This window comes from Procambarus clarkii, unplaced genomic scaffold, assembly GCF_040958095.1.
Source record: "Procambarus clarkii isolate CNS0578487 unplaced genomic scaffold, FALCON_Pclarkii_2.0 HiC_scaffold_122, whole genome shotgun sequence".
Classification (NCBI taxonomy): domain Eukaryota; kingdom Metazoa; phylum Arthropoda; class Malacostraca; order Decapoda; family Cambaridae; genus Procambarus; species Procambarus clarkii.
Window position 1 is genome coordinate 431,739 of NW_027189155.1, and position 22,021 is coordinate 453,759.

The following is a 22,021-nucleotide window of genomic DNA, read 5'->3' on the forward strand; positions in this document are numbered from 1 at the left end:
TACTATTTTGCTGTTCATTCTCAATCTCTCTGACTCCCGAGGACCATTTGTGCTCATGTGTGTTTATTAAAGGAAAATAATCATATTTTGTTTACAAAATAACTTGTATTTATTTTCCAAAAAAATGTTTTCAAAGAAAAAGTAATTGTCTAGTAAGCATTCATTTTTCTAACATACAAGACAGTTACTCACTACCTTACAGCAGTCAGGAACACTTTTGTTACTATCTCTTCACAGCGTCTTTTACATAAATACCCTATCTTAACAAATTCAATCATTAAATTCATAACTGGCAACCCCCTCGGCCCCCTCCCCCACAGGTCCAAGGCCACCGAGTGACTAACCCCACACCAATTCCCCAACCCAGGAAGCATCATTCCTTTCCCCTAACCTCTCCCAAATTATGTTTTTGACGAGTACACGCACTACGGGGCCTGACAGCTGAGTAGACAGCGCTCTCAACTCGTAATCCTAGCGTCCGTGTTCGATCCTCCGGTGATGGCAGAAACGAAACTGGGCAGTTTCTTTCACCCTGTTGTTCCTGTTACCTAGCAGTAAATAGGTACCAGGGATTTAAACAGCTGTTATGGGCTGCTTCCTCGTGTGTGTGTGTGTGTGTGTGTGTGTGTACTCACCTAGTTGTACTTGCGGGGGTTGAGCTCTGGCTCTTTGGTCCGGAGTGTGTGGAAAAATTTGTGTTAGTTACAAGTTAGTAATAGTTGATGGTGAATACTAACCCAAGCACGATCTCGTATAATACACTACACACGCCAACCCCCCCTCTCTCCCCCCAAATCACTCTACCTAAGTCATTAACAAATTAATACACATCAATTAATACACCAAAAATACTAACTATAAATAAAGGGTCCAAATTTGAGACAAACAGCGACTCCAGCGTGGTCTAGTCGGATGAGAACGTGTTCTCATCTGGATAGATTGCGATCGAGCCTGTCGGAACGGTTACGTAACTACAGGGCACTAATTTATGTGGTCCCCTCCTGTAGCTGCCTCTGTATCGAAAGGTTCTCTGGATAGCTGGAATTAGCCTGACTCCTAGTAAAGTAGGGAAGAGGTGAAATCCGTTGGGACCACGGATGGATACCTTGGATCCATTGACCTAGGGCAGGTCTAATCACCTGGGATTCGAACCCACGGTGGGAATAAGGGAAAAGAGTTGAAGGGAGGGACACAAATGGTTCCAGAAACCAAACTACACATAAACCCGGACACTCACACACACACACACACACATACACACACACACACACACACACACACACACACACTCACCAGGACACTCACAGGGACACTCACTCAGACACACATCCATAGACACAAACTGTAATAAGGAAGACCATCTGAGGGAACACAGATTGCCTCGTGGACCCACAGGTATACCCGAACACACACACTCACCCGGACACTCACAGGGACACTCACCCAGACACACATTCATAGACACATTCTCAGTCGACTTGAGAATGGTCAAGGACTTACCGAAACGTCGTCGTTCCTTCACCTTCTAGTGTGTGGTCTGGTCAACATACTTTAGCCGCGTTATTGTGACTCATCGCCTGCATCCATAGACACAAACTGTGATAAAGAAGACCATCTGAGGGGACACAGATGGCCTCGTGGACTCACAGGTATAACCGGACACACACTCACCCGAACACTCACACAGACACACATCTATACACAAAAACTGTGATAAGGGAGACCATCTGAGGGGACACAGATGGCCTCGTGGACCCACAGGTATAACCGGACAAACACTCCCCCAAACACTCACAGGGACACTCAAACAAACACACAGACAGACATCCATAGACACAAAAATAAATTTTTATACCGAAAATTTAAAAATTAATGATAAATAAGGCAACGAAACGAAAAAATAAATACAATTTAATCATAATATTTATATTACAACCCCCAAACTCATCCAGCTCCTTGGATTGCGGGCAGGAAGCATGGATGCTGTGAGCCATTCCTCTCTGGATCTCCACACTAAGGCGCTGAAAGAGAAAACTGACGGCTGTAGGGTCTCTAGTTGTTTCAATTAGCTTCGACCCCAGCTCCTTCAAAAAACTTGCAGCACTTTTACCCCAGGCACCAAGTGTCTCTGAGGCAATGGGGACAAAATTGTAGTAGTGATCAAGGTCTCCGTTTTTATGTGACTTGGCTGCTTCCCAGTGATTGGCAGCACCTCCTGCCTGAGCAGCACTGAAGTTAACATAGGTGTTGCCTAAAGTTGAAACGCAAGTGTAGTCCCACAATAACTGTCTACCATTCTTCCAGGGGTTCACCGTGATCCCATCTGGGCGACCAACAGGCTCATCAGAGTTGCGGGGCAATACGGAACGGGACTCTCTCTCTGCTGGACAACCTTCCGTGATAAGGCTTCTCTTTATAATGTCGTTAACATCGCAGTGTCTTGCATGCCATCCTCCTGTCCTTTGGCAGAGAAGGCCATGTCGTCCGTACCTGTCGGCCACTGCCTCGCCACCAAAACCCCTGTATTCGGTGTGGATTCGGGCAGTGAGGCGGAGAGCCACAGCCATTCAGAGGGCCTGTGGTGAGACGAGTGCTAGTAGCTGATATTGGGGGTTGCTAATAGCAAGTCCTCTGCATGGGGAGCTGCTACAGCTCTAAGTCGGGCAGTATCATGTGGTGTTGTCGCAGCTTACAGTAATGTTGGAGCTACTTTGTCGGCAATGGGGCGATCCCAACTGGATTGCTTATGGGCTTATATATATATATATATATATATATATATATATATATATATATATATATATATATATATATATATATATATATATATATATATATATGCTGGAGGCTGTAGCTATCCACAGATTTTTTTGAATATATTATTATTATATTATTAAGGCTTATTTTTACCAAATTAGAGGGGAAATGGTCTGAGGTAGGGAACGGACATAGGATGGTAGGTGTAGACATTAGTTAAAGTATTTTGGAATAATTATTATTTATTCTCACCCCTCCCCCCCTCTCTCCCTGTTGATTCAATTAAGGTTAATTGTGAATTATTACTGGAGATGGTTGAAGACTTTTTCGTAATCAGAAAAAATGATTTCCTTAAATTAAACACATAAAGTAGTTTAATTTTGGTCCTATTGATCCTAATTTTTGTAAGAGGGAAGAGGTACAAAGCCGGGGGGGGGCGGGAGATTTAGAGGTGGTATAAAGAGGGAGAACAGGAGAAGAGGTGTAGGTGAGGTGAAAGAGGGATGAAGAGGGAGTGAAGGAGGTACTGGGGGAGGTAAGAGGACGATGGAAGGACTGGTGCTGGGAGGGAGGACTACGGGAAGGGTAAGAAGGGAAGGACTAGCAGCGGGAGGGAGGGAGGGAAGGAAGACAGTAAGGAGGGCGAGAGTGAGAAACGGCGGAAGGAGTGAGAACGAAGGTAAAGAACTGCCCCGAGAGTTAAGACGATGGGAAGGGCGGGATGGAATAGGGGCGGGTATGGGAAGGGCAGAAGGAGGGAGGATGAGCAGGGTTACGGGAGGGTGGAAAAAAGAAGGAGCCGGTACGGGAGGAGGGAGTTTGGGAAAACGATAGGAGACGGAGTGGGGAGTATGTAGATAGATTAATGGTTAGATAGATGATAGATGGAAAGAGAAGTAGATGAATAAATAGATTGATAGATAAGTAGAATGATAAATGGATAGATTAATGGAAAATGAGTTAGTAGGATCGTCGGATACAAATAGATAGAGAGATAGATATAAATAGTAATAGATAGATATATGGATGGATACGTTGATTGATAAATATATACATTGACGGATAGACGGATCCATAGATGAGTTGATGGATGAAAAGACAGATGAGTAGATGGATGGATAAACAGTCGAGTAGATGGACGGATACATAGTAAGATAGATGTATATAATGAAAAATTGTTTTTATGGGAAGATAGATTGATGGATTGACAATTATAAATAGATAAATAAAGGGCTACATTGATGGATACATTTGTGCTAGGTGAACAGGTGAATCAGGTTAAAGAATATCTGCCGATTTCCTCTTGCGTCAACCGGGATTCGAACGAGGACCTTAAGAATTACAACCAATAAACTCTCTCCATTTAGACAGTTGGCTACTAGTTCGCGTGTGTGTGTGTGTACTCACCTATTTGTGCATGCGGGGGTTGAGCTATGGTTCTTTGGTCCCACCTCTCAACTGTCAATCAACTGGTGTACAGATTCCTGAGCCTACTGGGCTCAATCATATCTACATTTGAAACTGTGTATGGAGTCAGCCTCCACCACATCACTGCTTAATGCATTCCATCCGTTAACTACTCTGACACTGAAAAAGTTACTTCTAACGTCTCTGTGGCTCATGTGGGTACTCAGTTTCCACCTGTGTCCCCTTGTTTGCGTCCCACCAGTGTTGAATAGTTTATCCTTGTTTACCCGGTCGATTCCTCTGAGGGTTGTGTAGGTTGTGATCATGTCTCCCCTTACTCTTCTGTCTTCCAGTGCCGTAAGGTGCATTTCCCGCAGCCTTTCCTCGTAACTCATGCCTCTTAGTTCTGGGACTAGTCTAGTGGCATACCTTTGGACTTTTTCCTGCTTCATCTTCTGCTTGACAAGATACGGACTCCATGCTGGGGCCGCATACTCCAGGATTGGTCTTACATATGTGGTGTACAAGATTCTGAATGATTCCTTACACAGATTCCTGAAGGCTGTTCTGATGTTAGGCAGTCTCGCATATGCCGCAGACGTTATTCTTTTTATGTATGCTTCAGGAGACAGGTTTGGTGTGATATCAACTCCTAGATCTTTCTCTCAGTCCGTTTCATTAAGTTCTTCATCTCCTATTCTGTATCCTGTGTCTGGCCTCCTGTTTCCACTGTGTGTGTGTGTGTGTATGCGTGTGTGTTAGTGAGAAATAAATGTAGTTGATATAAAAGAGGAAAAATACATTTGTTAGAAAGGCGGGGTCCAAGAGCTAATAACTCGATTTTGCAGACACAAATAATAAATACAAGGAATAAAACACACACACACACACATTAGTTGATAAAGGACTGTTTTGTGTGTATACCTATGTATACTATTGTCAGGAGCGACAGACAAGTGCAGCTATGTGTGTTTATGTGTACCTGCAATTGGACTGACATGTGTACGGTAATTATCTGTGTGTTAATTGTAAAAGGAACATATTAGTGAATGTTTTTTTTATGTAAATTGAATGACATATATACATGTACGCGTGTTTAGTGTTACTGTAATTTATAATGTTAGCGTGTGTACGTTTGAATGACATAGTGTCCCATCATTGTCACATTTTTTGTTACATGTTTACTATTGTCAGGAGCGACAGACAAGTGCAGCTATGTGTGTCTATGTGTACCTGCAATTGGACTGACACGTGTATGGTAATTATCTATCTGTCCATTGTTAAAGGAACATATTAGTGAATGTTTATTTATGTAAATTGATTGACATATGTACGTGTACGCGTGTTTAGTGGTACTGTAATTTACATACTTAACAGGTTTATGTTTGAATTAAATAGTATCCCATCATCGTCTCATTTTTTGTTACTATTTTGCTGTTCATTCTCAATCTCTCTGACTCCCGAGGACCATTTGTGCTCATGTGTGTTTATTAAAGGAAAATAATCATATTTTGTTTACAAAATAACTTGTATTTATTTTCCAAAAAAATGTTTTCAAAGAAAAAGTAATTGTCTAGTAAGCATTCATTTTTCTAACATACAAGACAGTTACTCACTACCTTACAGCAGTCAGGAACACTTTTGTTACTATCTCTTCACAGCGTCTTTTACATAAATACCCTATCTTAACAAATTCAATCATTAAATTCATAACTGGCAACCCCCTCGGCCCCCTCCCCCACAGGTCCAAGGCCACCGAGTGACTAACCCCACACCAATTCCCCAACCCAGGAAGCATCATTCCTTTCCCCTAACCTCTCCCAAATTATGTTTTTGACGAGTACACGCACTACGGGGCCTGACAGCTGAGTAGACAGCGCTCTCAACTCGTAATCCTAGCGTCCGTGTTCGATCCTCCGGTGATGGCAGAAACGAAACTGGGCAGTTTCTTTCACCCTGTTGTTCCTGTTACCTAGCAGTAAATAGGTACCAGGGATTTAAACAGCTGTTATGGGCTGCTTCCTCGTGTGTGTGTGTGTGTGTGTGTGTGTGTGTGTGTGTGTGTGTGTACTCACCTAGTTGTACTTGCGGGGGTTGAGCTCTGGCTCTTTGGTCCGGAGTGTGTGGAAAAATTTGTGTTAGTACAAGTTAGTAATAGTTGATGATTGATTGATTGAAGTTGAGCAAAGCTAACCCAAGCACACGGTGAATACTAACCCAGCACGACTCGTATAATACACTACACACGCCAACCCCCCCTCTCTCCCCCAAATCACTCTACCTAAGTCATTAACAAATTAATACACATCAATTAATACACCAAAATACTAACTATAAATAAAGGGTCCAAATTTGAGACAAACAGCGACTCCAGCGTGGTCTAGTCGGATGAGAACGTGTTCTCATCTGGATAGATTGCGATCGAGCCTGTCGGAACGGTTACGTAACTACAGGGCACTAATTTATGTGGTCCCCTCCTGTAGCTGCCTCTGTATCGAAAGGTTCTCTGGATAGCTGGAATTAGCCTGACTCCTAGTAAAGTAGGGAAGAGGTGAAATCCGTTGGGACCACGGATGGATACCTTGGATCCATTGACCTAGGGCAGGTCTAATCACCTGGGATTCGAACCCACGGTGGGAATAAGGGAAAAGAGTTGAAGGGAGGGACACAAATGGTTCCAGAAACCAAACTACACATAAACCCGGACACACACACACACACACACACACACACACACACACACACACACACACACACACACACACACACACTCACCAGGACACTCACAGGGACACTCACTGACAACATCCATAGACACAAACTGTAATAAGGAAGACCATCTGAGGGAACACAGATTGCCTCGTGGACCCACAGGTATACCCGAACACACACACTCACCCGGACACTCACAGGGACACTCACCCAGACACACATTCATAGACACATTCTCAGTCGACTTGAGAATGGTCAAGGACTTACCGAAACGTCGTCGTTCCTTCACCTTCTAGTGTGTGGTCTGGTCAACATACTTTAGCCGCGTTATTGTGACTCATCGCCTGCATCCATAGACACAAACTGTGATAAAGAAGACCATCTGAGGGGACACAGATGGCCTCGTGGACTCACAGGTATAACCGGACACACACTCACCCGAACACTCACACAGACACACATCTATACAAAAACTGTGATAAGGGAGACCATCTGAGGGGACACAGATGGCCTCGTGGACCACAGGTATAACCGGACAAACACTCCCCCAAACACTCACAGGGACACTCAAACAAACACACAGACAGACATCCATAGACACAAAAATAAATTTTTATACCGAAAATTTAAAAATTAATGATAAATAAGGCAACGAAACGAAAAAATAAATACAATTTAATCATAATATTTATATTACAACCCCCAAACTCATCCAGCTCCTTGGATTGCGGGCAGGAAGCATGGATGCTGTGAGCCATTCCTCTCTGGATCTCCACACTAAGGCGCTGAAAGAGAAAACTGACGGCTGTAGGGTCTCTAGTTGTTTCAATTAGCTTCGACCCCAGCTCCTTCAAAAAACTTGCAGCACTTTTACCCCAGGCACCAAGTGTCTCTGAGGCAATGGGGACAAAATTGTAGTAGTGATCAAGGTCTCCGTTTTTATGTGACTTGGCTGCTTCCCAGTGATTGGCAGCACCTCCTGCTGAGCAGCACTGAAGTTAACATAGGTGTTGCCTAAAGTTGAAACGCAAGTGTAGTCCCACAATAACTGTCTACCATTCTTCCAGGGGTTCACCGTGATCCCATCTGGGCGACCAACAGGCTCATCAGAGTTGCGGGGCAATACGGAACGGGACTCTCTCTCTGCTGGACAACCTTCCGTGATAAGGCTTCTCTTTATAATGTCGTTAACATCGCAGTGTCTTGCATGCCATCCTCCTGTCCTTTGGCAGAGAAGGCCATGTCGTCCGTACCTGTCGGCCACTGCCTCGCCACCAAAACCCCTGTATTCGGTGTGGATTCGGGCAGTGAGGCGGAGAGCCACAGCCATTCAGAGGGCCTGTGGTGAGACGAGTGCTAGTAGCTGATATTGGGGGTTGCTAATAGCAAGTCCTCTGCATGGGGAGCTGCTACAGCTCTAAGTCGGGCAGTATCATGTGGTGTTGTCGCAGCTTACAGTAATGTTGGAGCTACTTTGTCGGCAATGGGGCGATCCCAACTGGATTGCTTATGGGCTTATATATATATATATATATATATATATATATATATATATATATATATATATATATATATATATATATATATATATATATATATATATATATATATATATATATATATATATATATATATATATGCTGGAGGCTGTAGCTATCCACAGATTTTTTTGAATATATTTATTATTATATTATTAAGGCTTATTTTTACCAAATTAGAGGGGAAATGGTCTGAGGTAGGGAACGGACATAGGATGGTAGGTGTAGACATTAGTTAAAGTATTTTGGAATAATTATTATTTATTCTCACCCCTCCCCCCCTCTCTCCCTGTTGATTCAATTAAGGTTAATTGTGAATTATTACTGGAGATGGTTGAAGACTTTTTCGTAATCAGAAAAAATGATTTCCTTAAATTAAACACATAAAGTAGTTTAATTTTGGTCCTATTGATCCTAATTTTTGTAAGAGGGAAGAGGTACAAAGCCGGTGGGGGGGGGCGGGAGATTTAGAGGTGGTATAAAGAGGGAGAACAGGAGAAGAGGTGTAGGTGAGGTGAAAGAGGGATGAAGAGGGAGTGAAGGAGGTACTGGGGGAGGTAAGAGGACGATGAGAGGACTGGTGCTGGGAGGGAGGACTACGGGAAGGGTAAGAAGGGAAGGACTAGCAGCGGGAGGGAGGGAGGGAAGGAAGACAGTAAGGAGGGCGAGAGTGAGAAACGGCGGAAGGAGTGAGAACGAAGGTAAAGAACTGCCCCGAGAGTTAAGACGATGGGAAGGGCGGGATGGAATAGGGGCGGGTATGGGAAGGGCAGAAGGAGGGAGGATGAGCAGGGTTACGGGAGGGTGGAAAAAAGAAGGAGCCGGTACGGGAGGAGGGAGTTTGGGAAAACGATAGGAGACGGAGTGGGGAGTATGTAGATAGATTAATGGTTAGATAGATGAGTAGATGGATAGATGGAAAGAGAAGTAGATGAATAAATAGATTGATAGATAAGTAGAATGATAAATGGATAGATTAATGGAAAATGAGTTAGTAGGATCGTCGGATACAAATAGATAGAGAGATAGATATAAATAGTAATAGATAGATATATGGATGGATACGTTGATTGATAAATATATACATTGACGGATAGACGGATCCATAGATGAGTTGATGGATGAAAAGACAGATGAGTAGATGGATGGATAAACAGTCGAGTAGATGGACGGATACATAGTAAGATAGATGTATATAATGAAAAATTGTTGGTTTATGGGAAGATAGATTGATGGATTGACAATTATAAATAGATAAATAAAGGGCTACATTGATGGATACATTTGTGCTAGGTGAACAGGTGAATCAGGTTAAAGAATATCTGCCGATTTCCTCTTGCGTCAACCGGGATTCGAACGAGGACCTTAAGAATTACAACCAATAAACTCTCTCCATTTAGACAGTTGGCTACTAGTTCGCGTGTGTGTGTGTGTGTACTCACCTATTTGTGCATGCGGGGGTTGAGCTATGGTTCTTTGGTCCCACCTCTCAACTGTCAATCAACTGGTGTACAGATTCCTGAGCCTACTGGGCTCAATCATATCTACATTTGAAACTGTGTATGGAGTCAGCCTCCACCACATCACTGCTTAATGCATTCCATCCGTTAACTACTCTGACACTGAAAAAGTTACTTCTAACGTCTCTGTGGCTCATGTGGGTACTCAGTTTCCACCTGTGTCCCCTTGTTTGCGTCCCACCAGTGTTGAATAGTTTATCCTTGTTTACCCGGTCGATTCCTCTGAGGGTTGTGTAGGTTGTGATCATGTCTCCCCTTACTCTTCTGTCTTCCAGTGCCGTAAGGTGCATTTCCCGCAGCCTTTCCTCGTAACTCATGCCTCTTAGTTCTGGGACTAGTCTAGTGGCATACCTTTGGACTTTTTCCTGCTTCATCTTCTGCTTGACAAGATACGGACTCCATGCTGGGGCCGCATACTCCAGGATTGGTCTTACATATGTGGTGTACAAGATTCTGAATGATTCCTTACACAGATTCCTGAAGGCTGTTCTGATGTTAGGCAGTCTCGCATATGCCGCAGACGTTATTCTTTTTATGTATGCTTCAGGAGACAGGTTTGGTGTGATATCAACTCCTAGATCTTTCTCTCAGTCCGTTTCATTAAGTTCTTCATCTCCTATTCTGTATCCTGTGTCTGGCCTCCTGTTTCCACTGTGTGTGTGTGTGTGTATGCGTGTGTGTTAGTGAGAAATAAATGTAGTTGATATAAAAGAGGAAAAATACATTTGTTAGAAAGGCGGGGTCCAAGAGCTAATAACTCGATTTTGCAGACACAAATAATAAATACAAGGAATAAATACACACACACACACACATTAGTTGATAAAGGACTGTTTTGTGTGTATACCTATGTATACTATTGTCAGGAGCGACAGACAAGTGCAGCTATGTGTGTTTATGTGTACCTGCAATTGGACTGACATGTGTACGGTAATTATCTGTGTGTTAATTGTAAAAGGAACATATTAGTGAATGTTTTTTTTATGTAAATTGAATGACATATATACATGTACGCGTGTTTAGTGTTACTGTAATTTATAATGTTAGCGTGTGTACGTTTGAATGACATAGTGTCCCATCATTGTCACATTTTTTGTTACATGTTTACTATTGTCAGGAGCGACAGACAAGTGCAGCTATGTGTGTCTATGTGTACCTGCAATTGGACTGACACGTGTATGGTAATTATCTATCTGTCCATTGTTAAAGGAACATATTAGTGAATGTTTATTTATGTAAATTGATTGACATATGTACGTGTACGCGTGTTTAGTGGTACTGTAATTTACATACTTAACAGGTTTATGTTTGAATTAAATAGTATCCCATCATCGTCTCATTTTTTGTTACTATTTTGCTGTTCATTCTCAATCTCTCTGACTCCCGAGGACCATTTGTGCTCATGTGTGTTTATTAAAGGAAAATAATCATATTTTGTTTACAAAATAACTTGTATTTATTTTCCAAAAAAATGTTTTCAAAGAAAAAGTAATTGTCTAGTAAGCATTCATTTTTCTAACATACAAGACAGTTACTCACTACCTTACAGCAGTCAGGAACACTTTTGTTACTATCTCTTCACAGCGTCTTTTACATAAATACCCTATCTTAACAAATTCAATCATTAAATTCATAACTGGCAACCCCCTCGGCCCCCTCCCCCACAGGTCCAAGGCCACCGAGTGACTAACCCCACACCAATTCCCCAACCCAGGAAGCATCATTCCTTTCCCCTAACCTCTCCCAAATTATGTTTTTGACGAGTACACGCACTACGGGGCCTGACAGCTGAGTAGACAGCGCTCTCAACTCGTAATCCTAGCGTCCGTGTTCGATCCTCCGGTGATGGCAGAAACGAAACTGGGCAGTTTCTTTCACCCTGTTGTTCCTGTTACCTAGCAGTAAATAGGTACCAGGGATTTAAACAGCTGTTATGGGCTGCTTCCTCTGTGTGTGTGTGTGTGTGTGTGTGTGTGTGTGTACTCACCTAGTTGTACTTGCGGGGGTTGAGCTCTGGCTCTTTGGTCCGGAGTGTGTGGAAAAATTTGTGTTAGTTACAAGTTAGTAATAGTTGATGGTGAATACTAACCCAAGCACGATCTCGTATAATACACTACACACGCCAACCCCCCCTCTCTCCCCCCAAATCACTCTACCTAAGTCATTAACAAATTAATACACATCAATTAATACACCAAAAATACTAACTATAAATAAAGGGTCCAAATTTGAGACAAACAGCGACTCCAGCGTGGTCTAGTCGGATGAGAACGTGTTCTCATCTGGATAGATTGCGATCGAGCCTGTCGGAACGGTTACGTAACTACAGGGCACTAATTTATGTGGTCCCCTCCTGTAGCTGCCTCTGTATCGAAAGGTTCTCTGGATAGCTGGAATTAGCCTGACTCCTAGTAAAGTAGGGAAGAGGTGAAATCCGTTGGGACCACGGACGGATACCTTGGATCCATTGACCTAGGGCAGGTCTAATCACCTGGGATTCGAACCCACGGTGGGAATAAGGGAAAAGAGTTGAAGGGAGGGACACAAATGGTTCCAGAAACCAAACTACACATAAACCCGGACACTCACACACACACACACACACACACACACACACACACACACACACACACACACACACTCACCAGGACACTCACAGGGACACTCACTCAGACACACATCCATAGACACAAACTGTAATAAGGAAGACCATCTGAGGGAACACAGATTGCCTCGTGGACCCACAGGTATACCCGAACACACACACTCACCCGGACACTCACAGGGACACTCACCCAGACACACATTCATAGACACATTCTCAGTCGACTTGAGAATGGTCAAGGACTTACCGAAACGTCGTCGTTCCTTCACCTTCTAGTGTGTGGTCTGGTCAACATACTTTAGCCGCGTTATTGTGACTCATCGCCTGCATCCATAGACACAAACTGTGATAAAGAAGACCATCTGAGGGGACACAGATGGCCTCGTGGACTCACAGGTATAACCGGACACACACTCACCCGAACACTCACACAGACACACATCTATACACAAAAACTGTGATAAGGGAGACCATCTGAGGGGACACAGATGGCCTCGTGGACCCACAGGTATAACCGGACAAACACTCCCCCAAACACTCACAGGGACACTCAAACAAACACACAGACAGACATCCATAGACACAAAAATAAATTTTTATACCGAAAATTTAAAAATTAATGATAAATAAGGCAACGAAACGAAAAAATAAATACAATTTAATCATAATATTTATATTACAACCCCCAAACTCATCCAGCTCCTTGGATTGCGGGCAGGAAGCATGGATGCTGTGAGCCATTCCTCTCTGGATCTCCACACTAAGGCGCTGAAAGAGAAAACTGACGGCTGTAGGGTCTCTAGTTGTTTCAATTAGCTTCGACCCCAGCTCCTTCAAAAAACTTGCAGCACTTTTACCCCAGGCACCAAGTGTCTCTGAGGCAATGGGGACAAAATTGTAGTAGTGATCAAGGTCTCCGTTTTTATGTGACTTGGCTGCTTCCCAGTGATTGGCAGCACCTCCTGCCTGAGCAGCACTGAAGTTAACATAGGTGTTGCCTAAAGTTGAAACGCAAGTGTAGTCCCACAATAACTGTCTACCATTCTTCCAGGGGTTCACCGTGATCCCATCTGGGCGACCAACAGGCTCATCAGAGTTGCGGGGCAATACGGAACGGGACTCTTCTCTGCTGGACAACCTTCCGTGATAAGGCTTCTCTTTATAATGTCGTTAACATCGCAGTGTCTTGCATGCCATCCTCCTGTCCTTTGGCAGAGAAGGCCATGTCGTCCGTACCTGTCGGCCACTGCCTCGCCACCAAAACCCCTGTATTCGGTGTGGATTCGGGCAGTGAGGCGGAGAGCCACAGCCATTCAGAGGGCCTGTGGTGAGACGAGTGCTAGTAGCTGATATTGGGGGTTGCTAATAGCAAGTCCTCTGCATGGGGAGCTGCTACAGCTCTAAGTCGGGCAGTATCATGTGGTGTTGTCGCAGCTTACAGTAATGTTGGAGCTACTTTGTCGGCAATGGGGCGATCCCAACTGGATTGCTTATGGGCTATATTATATATATATATAATATATATATATATATTATATATATATATATATATATATATATATATATATATATATATATATATATATATATATATATTATATATATATATATAATATGCTGGAGGCTGTAGCTATCCACAGATTTTTTTGAATATATTTATTATTATATTATTAAGGCTTATTTTTACCAAATTAGAGGGGAAATGGTCTGAGGTAGGGAACGGACATAGGATGGTAGGTGTAGACATTAGTTAAAGTATTTTGGAATAATTATTATTTATTCTCACCCCTCCCCCCCTCTCTCCCTGTTGATTCAATTAAGGTTAATTGTGAATTATTACTGGAGATGGTTGAAGACTTTTTCGTAATCAGAAAAAATGATTTCCTTAAATTAAACACATAAAGTAGTTTAATTTTGGTCCTATTGATCCTAATTTTTGTAAGAGGGAAGAGGTACAAAGCCGGTGGGGGGGGCGGGAGATTTAGAGGTGGTATAAAGAGGGAGAACAGGAGAAGAGGTGTAGGTGAGGTGAAAGAGGGATGAAGAGGGAGTGAAGGAGGTACTGGGGGAGGTAAGAGGACGATGAGAAGGACTGGTGCTGGGAGGGAGGACTACGGGAAGGGTAAGAAGGGAAGGACTAGCAGCGGGAGGGAGGGAGGGAAGGAAGACAGTAAGGAGGGCGAGAGTGAGAAACGGCGGAAGGAGTGAGAACGAAGGTAAAGAACTGCCCCGAGAGTTAAGACGATGGGAAGGGGGGATGGAATAGGGGCGGGTATGGGAAGGGCAGAAGGAGGGAGGATGAGCAGGGTTACGGGAGGGTGGAAAAAAGAAGGAGCCGGTACGGGAGGAGGGAGTTTGGGAAAACGATAGGAGACGGAGTGGGGAGTATGTAGATAGATTAATGGTTAGATAGATGAGTAGATGGATAGATGGAAAGAGAAGTAGATGAATAAATAGATTGATAGATAAGTAGAATGATAAATGGATAGATTAATGGAAAATGAGTTAGTAGGATCGTCGGATACAAATAGATAGAGAGATAGATATAAATAGTAATAGATAGATATATGGATGGATACGTTGATTGATAAATATATACATTGACGGATAGACGGATCCATAGATGAGTTGATGGATGAAAAGACAGATGAGTAGATGGATGGATAAACAGTCGAGTAGATGGACGGATACATAGTAAGATAGATGTATATAATGAAAAATTGTTGGTTTATGGGAAGATAGATTGATGGATTGACAATTATAAATAGATAAATAAAGGGCTACATTGATGGATACATTTGTGCTAGGTGAACAGGTGAATCAGGTTAAAGAATATCTGCCGATTTCCTCTTGCGTCAACCGGGATTCGAACGAGGACCTTAAGAATTACAACCAATAAACTCTCTCCATTTAGACAGTTGGCTACTAGTTCGCGTGTGTGTGTGTGTGTACTCACCTATTTGTGCATGCGGGGGTTGAGCTATGGTTCTTTGGTCCCACCTCTCAACTGTCAATCAACTGGTGTACAGATTCCTGAGCCTACTGGGCTCAATCATATCTACATTTGAAACTGTGTATGGAGTCAGCCTCCACCACATCACTGCTTAATGCATTCCATCCGTTAACTACTCTGACACTGAAAAAGTTACTTCTAACGTCTCTGTGGCTCATGTGGGTACTCAGTTTCCACCTGTGTCCCCTTGTTTGCGTCCACCAGTGTTGAATAGTTTATCCTTGTTTACCCGGTCGATTCCTCTGAGGGTTGTGTAGGTTGTGATCATGTCTCCCCTTACTCTTCTGTCTTCCAGTGCCGTAAGGTGCATTTCCCGCAGCCTTTCCTCGTAACTCATGCCTCTTAGTTCTGGGACTAGTCTAGTGGCATACCTTTGGACTTTTTCCTGCTTCATCTTCTGCTTGACAAGATACGGACTCCATGCTGGGGCCGCATACTCCAGGATTGGTCTTACATATGTGGTGTACAAGATTCTGAATGATTCCTTACACAGATTCCTGAAGGCTGTTCTGATGTTAGGCAGTCTCGCATATGCCGCAGACGTTATTCTTTTTATGTATGCTTCAGGAGACAGGTTTGGTGTGATATCAACTCCTAGATCTTTCTCTCAGTCCGTTTCATTAAGTTCTTCATCTCCTATTCTGTATCCTGTGTCTGGCCTCCTGTTTCCACTGTGTGTGTGTGTGTGTATGCGTGTGTGTTAGTGAGAAATAAATGTAGTTGATATAAAAGAGGAAAAATACATTTGTTAGAAAGGCGGGGTCCAAGAGCTAATAACTCGATTTTGCAGACACAAATAATAAATACAAGGAATAAATACACACACACACACACATTAGTTGATAAAGGACTGTTTTGTGTGTATACCTATGTATACTATTGTCAGGAGCGACAGACAAGTGCAGCTATGTGTGTTTATGTGTACCTGCAATTGGACTGACATGTGTACGGTAATTATCTGTGTGTTAATTGTAAAAGGAACATATTAGTGAATGTTTTTTTTATGTAAATTGAATGACATATATACATGTACGCGTGTTTAGTGTTACTGTAATTTATAATGTTAGCGTGTGTACGTTTGAATGACATAGTGTCCCATCATTGTCACATTTTTTGTTACATGTTTACTATTGTCAGGAGCGACAGACAAGTGCAGCTATGTGTGTCTATGTGTACCTGCAATTGGACTGACACGTGTATGGTAATTATCTATCTGTCCATTGTTAAAGGAACATATTAGTGAATGTTTATTTATGTAAATTGATTGACATATGTACGTGTACGCGTGTTTAGTGGTACTGTAATTTACATACTTAACAGGTTTATGTTTGAATTAAATAGTATCCCATCATCGTCTCATTTTTTGTTACTATTTTGCTGTTCATTCTCAATCTCTCTGACTCCCGAGGACCATTTGTGCTCATGTGTGTTTATTAAAGGAAAATAATCATATTTTGTTTACAAAATAACTTGTATTTATTTTCCAAAAAAATGTTTTCAAAGAAAAAGTAATTGTCTAGTAAGCATTCATTTTTCTAACATACAAGACAGTTACTCACTACCTTACAGCAGTCAGGAACACTTTTGTTACTATCTCTTCACAGCGTCTTTTACATAAATACCCTATCTTAACAAATTCAATCATTAAATTCATAACTGGCAACCCCCTCGGCCCCCTCCCCCACAGGTCCAAGGCCACCGAGTGACTAACCCCACACCAATTCCCCAACCCAGGAAGCATCATTCCTTTCCCCTAACCTCTCCCAAATTATGTTTTTGACGAGTACACGCACTACGGGGCCTGACAGCTGAGTAGACAGCGCTCTCAACTCGTAATCCTAGCGTCCGTGTTCGATCCTCCGGTGATGGCAGAAACGAAACTGGGCAGTTTCTTTCACCCTGTTGTTCCTGTTACCTAGCAGTAAATAGGTACCAGGGATTTAAACAGCTGTTATGGGCTGCTTCCTCTGTGTGTGTGTGTGTGTGTGTGTGTGTACTCACCTAGTTGTACTTGCGGGGGTTGAGCTCTGGCTCTTTGGTCCGGAGTGTGTGGAAAAATTTGTGTTAGTTACAAGTTAGTAATAGTTGATGGTGAATACTAACCCAAGCACGATCTCGTATAATACACTACACACGCCAACCCCCCCTCTCTCCCCCCAAATCACTCTACCTAAGTCATTAACAAATTAATACACATCAATTAATACACCAAAAATACTAACTATAAATAAAGGGTCCAAATTTGAGACAAACAGCGACTCCAGCGTGGTCTAGTCGGATGAGAACGTGTTCTCATCTGGATAGATTGCGATCGAGCCTGTCGGAACGGTTACGTAACTACAGGGCACTAATTTATGTGGTCCCCTCCTGTAGCTGCCTCTGTATCGAAAGGTTCTCTGGATAGCTGGAATTAGCCTGACTCCTAGTAAAGTAGGGAAGAGGTGAAATCCGTTGGGACCACGGACGGATACCTTGGATCCATTGACCTAGGGCAGGTCTAATCACCTGGGATTCGAACCCACGGTGGGAATAAGGGAAAAGAGTTGAAGGGAGGGACACAAATGGTTCCAGAAACCAAACTACACATAAACCCGGACACTCACACACACACACACACACACACACACACACACACACACACACACACACACACTCACCAGGACACTCACAGGGACACTCACTCAGACACACATCCATAGACACAAACTGTAATAAGGAAGACCATCTGAGGGAACACAGATTGCCTCGTGGACCCACAGGTATACCCGAACACACACACTCACCCGGACACTCACAGGGACACTCACCCAGACACACATTCATAGACACATTCTCAGTCGACTTGAGAATGGTCAAGGACTTACCGAAACGTCGTCGTTCCTTCACCTTCTAGTGTGTGGTCTGGTCAACATACTTTAGCCGCGTTATTGTGACTCATCGCCTGCATCCATAGACACAAACTGTGATAAAGAAGACCATCTGAGGGGACACAGATGGCCTCGTGGACTCACAGGTATAACCGGACACACACTCACCCGAACACTCACACAGACACACATCTATACACAAAAACTGTGATAAGGGAGACCATCTGAGGGGACACAGATGGCCTCGTGGACCCACAGGTATAACCGGACAAACACTCCCCCAAACACTCACAGGGACACTCAAACAAACACACAGACAGACATCCATAGACACAAAAATAAATTTTTATACCGAAAATTTAAAAATTAATGATAAATAAGGCAACGAAACGAAAAAATAAATACAATTTAATCATAATATTTATATTACAACCCCCAAACTCATCCAGCTCCTTGGATTGCGGGCAGGAAGCATGGATGCTGTGAGCCATTCCTCTCTGGATCTCCACACTAAGGCGCTGAAAGAGAAAACTGACGGCTGTAGGGTCTCTAGTTGTTTCAATTAGCTTCGACCCCAGCTCCTTCAAAAAACTTGCAGCACTTTTACCCCAGGCACCAAGTGTCTCTGAGGCAATGGGGACAAAATTGTAGTAGTGATCAAGGTCTCCGTTTTTATGTGACTTGGCTGCTTCCCAGTGATTGGCAGCACCTCCTGCCTGAGCAGCACTGAAGTTAACATAGGTGTTGCCTAAAGTTGAAACGCAAGTGTAGTCCCACAATAACTGTCTACCATTCTTCCAGGGGTTCACCGTGATCCCATCTGGGCGACCAACAGGCTCATCAGAGTTGCGGGGCAATACGGAACGGGACTCTCTCTCTGCTGGACAACCTTCCGTGATAAGGCTTCTCTTTATAATGTCGTTAACATCGCAGTGTCTTGCATGCCATCCTCCTGTCCTTTGGCAGAGAAGGCCATGTCGTCCGTACCTGTCGGCCACTGCCTCGCCACCAAAACCCCTGTATTCGGTGTGGATTCGGGCAGTGAGGCGGAGAGCCACAGCCATTCAGAGGGCCTGTGGTGAGACGAGTGCTAGTAGCTGATATTGGGGGTTGCTAATAGCAAGTCCTCTGCATGGGGAGCTGCTACAGCTCTAAGTCGGGCAGTATCATGTGGTGTTGTCGCAGCTTACAGTAATGTTGGAGCTACTTTGTCGGCAATGGGGCGATCCCAACTGGATTGCTTATGGGCTATATATATATATATATATATATATATATATATATATATATATATATATATATATATATATATATATATATATATATATATATATATGCTGGAGGCTGTAGCTATCCACAGATTTTTTTGAATATATTTATTATTATATTATTAAGGCTTATTTTTACCAAATTAGAGGGGAAATGGTCTGAGGTAGGGAACGGACATAGGATGGTAGGTGTAGACATTAGTTAAAGTATTTTGGAATAATTATTATTTATTCTCACCCCTCCCCCCCTCTCTCCCTGTTGATTCAATTAAGGTTAATTGTGAATTATTACTGGAGATGGTTGAAGACTTTTTCGTAATCAGAAAAAATGATTTCCTTAAATTAAACACATAAAGTAGTTTAATTTTGGTCCTATTGATCCTAATTTTTGTAAGAGGGAAGAGGTACAAAGCCGGTGGGGGGGCGGGAGATTTAGAGGTGGTATAAAGAGGGAGAACAGGAGAAGAGGTGTAGGTGAGGTGAAAGAGGGATGAAGAGGGAGTGAAGGAGGTACTGGGGGAGGTAAGAGGACGATGGGAAGGACTGGTGCTGGGAGGGAGGACTACGGGAAGGGTAAGAAGGGAAGGACTAGCAGCGGGAGGGAGGGAGGGAAGGAAGACAGTAAGGAGGGCGAGAGTGAGAAACGGCGGAAGGAGTGAGAACGAAGGTAAAGAACTGCCCCGAGAGTTAAGACGATGGGAAGGGCGGGATGGAATAGGGGCGGGTATGGGAAGGGCAGAAGGAGGGAGGATGAGCAGGGTTACGGGAGGGTGGAAAAAAGAAGGAGCCGGTACGGGAGGAGGGAGTTTGGGAAAACGATAGGAGACGGAGTGGGGAGTATGTAGATAGATTAATGGTTAGATAGATGAGTAGATGGAAAGAGAAGTAGATGAATAAATAGATTGATAGATAAGTAGAATGATAAATGGATAGATTAATGGAAAATGAGTTAGTAGGATCGTCGGATACAAATAGATAGAGAGATAGATATAAATAGTAATAGATAGATATATGGATGGATACGTTGATTGATAAATATATACATTGACGGATAGACGGATCCATAGATGAGTTGATGGATGAAAAGACAGATGAGTAGATGGATGGATAAACAGTCGAGTAGATGGACGGATACATAGTAAGATAGATGTATATAATGAAAAATTGTTGGTTTATGGGAAGATAGATTGATGGATTGACAATTATAAATAGATAAATAAAGGGCTACATTGATGGATACATTTGTGCTAGGTGAACAGGTGAATCAGGTTAAAGAATATCTGCCGATTTCCTCTTGCGTCAACCGGGATTCGAACGAGGACCTTAAGAATTACAACCAATAAACTCTCTCCATTTAGACAGTTGGCTACTAGTTCGCGTGTGTGTGTGTGTACTCACCTATTTGTGCATGCGGGGGTTGAGCTATGGTTCTTTGGTCCCACCTCTCAACTGTCAATCAACTGGTGTACAGATTCCTGAGCCTACTGGGCTCAATCATATCTACATTTGAAACTGTGTATGGAGTCAGCCTCCACCACATCACTGCTTAATGCATTCCATCCGTTAACTACTCTGACACTGAAAAAGTTACTTCTAACGTCTCTGTGGCTCATGTGGGTACTCAGTTTCCACCTGTGTCCCCTTGTTTGCGTCCCACCAGTGTTGAATAGTTTATCCTTGTTTACCCGGTCGATTCCTCTGAGGGTTGTGTAGGTTGTGATCATGTCTCCCCTTACTCTTCTGTCTTCCAGTGCCGTAAGGTGCATTTCCCGCAGCCTTTCCTCGTAACTCATGCCTCTTAGTTCTGGGACTAGTCTAGTGGCATACCTTTGGACTTTTTCCTGCTTCATCTTCTGCTTGACAAGATACGGACTCCATGCTGGGGCCGCATACTCCAGGATTGGTCTTACATATGTGGTGTACAAGATTCTGAATGATTCCTTACACAGATTCCTGAAGGCTGTTCTGATGTTAGGCAGTCTCGCATATGCCGCAGACGTTATTCTTTTTATGTATGCTTCAGGAGACAGGTTTGGTGTGATATCAACTCCTAGATCTTTCTCTCAGTCCGTTTCATTAAGTTCTTCATCTCCTATTCTGTATCCTGTGTCTGGCCTCCTGTTTCCACTGTGTGTGTGTGTGTGTATGCGTGTGTGTTAGTGAGAAATAAATGTAGTTGATATAAAAGAGGAAAAATACATTTGTTAGAAAGGCGGGGTCCAAGAGCTAATAACTCGATTTTGCAGACACAAATAATAAATACAAGGAATAAATACACACACACACACACATTAGTTGATAAAGGACTGTTTTGTGTGTATACCTATGTATACT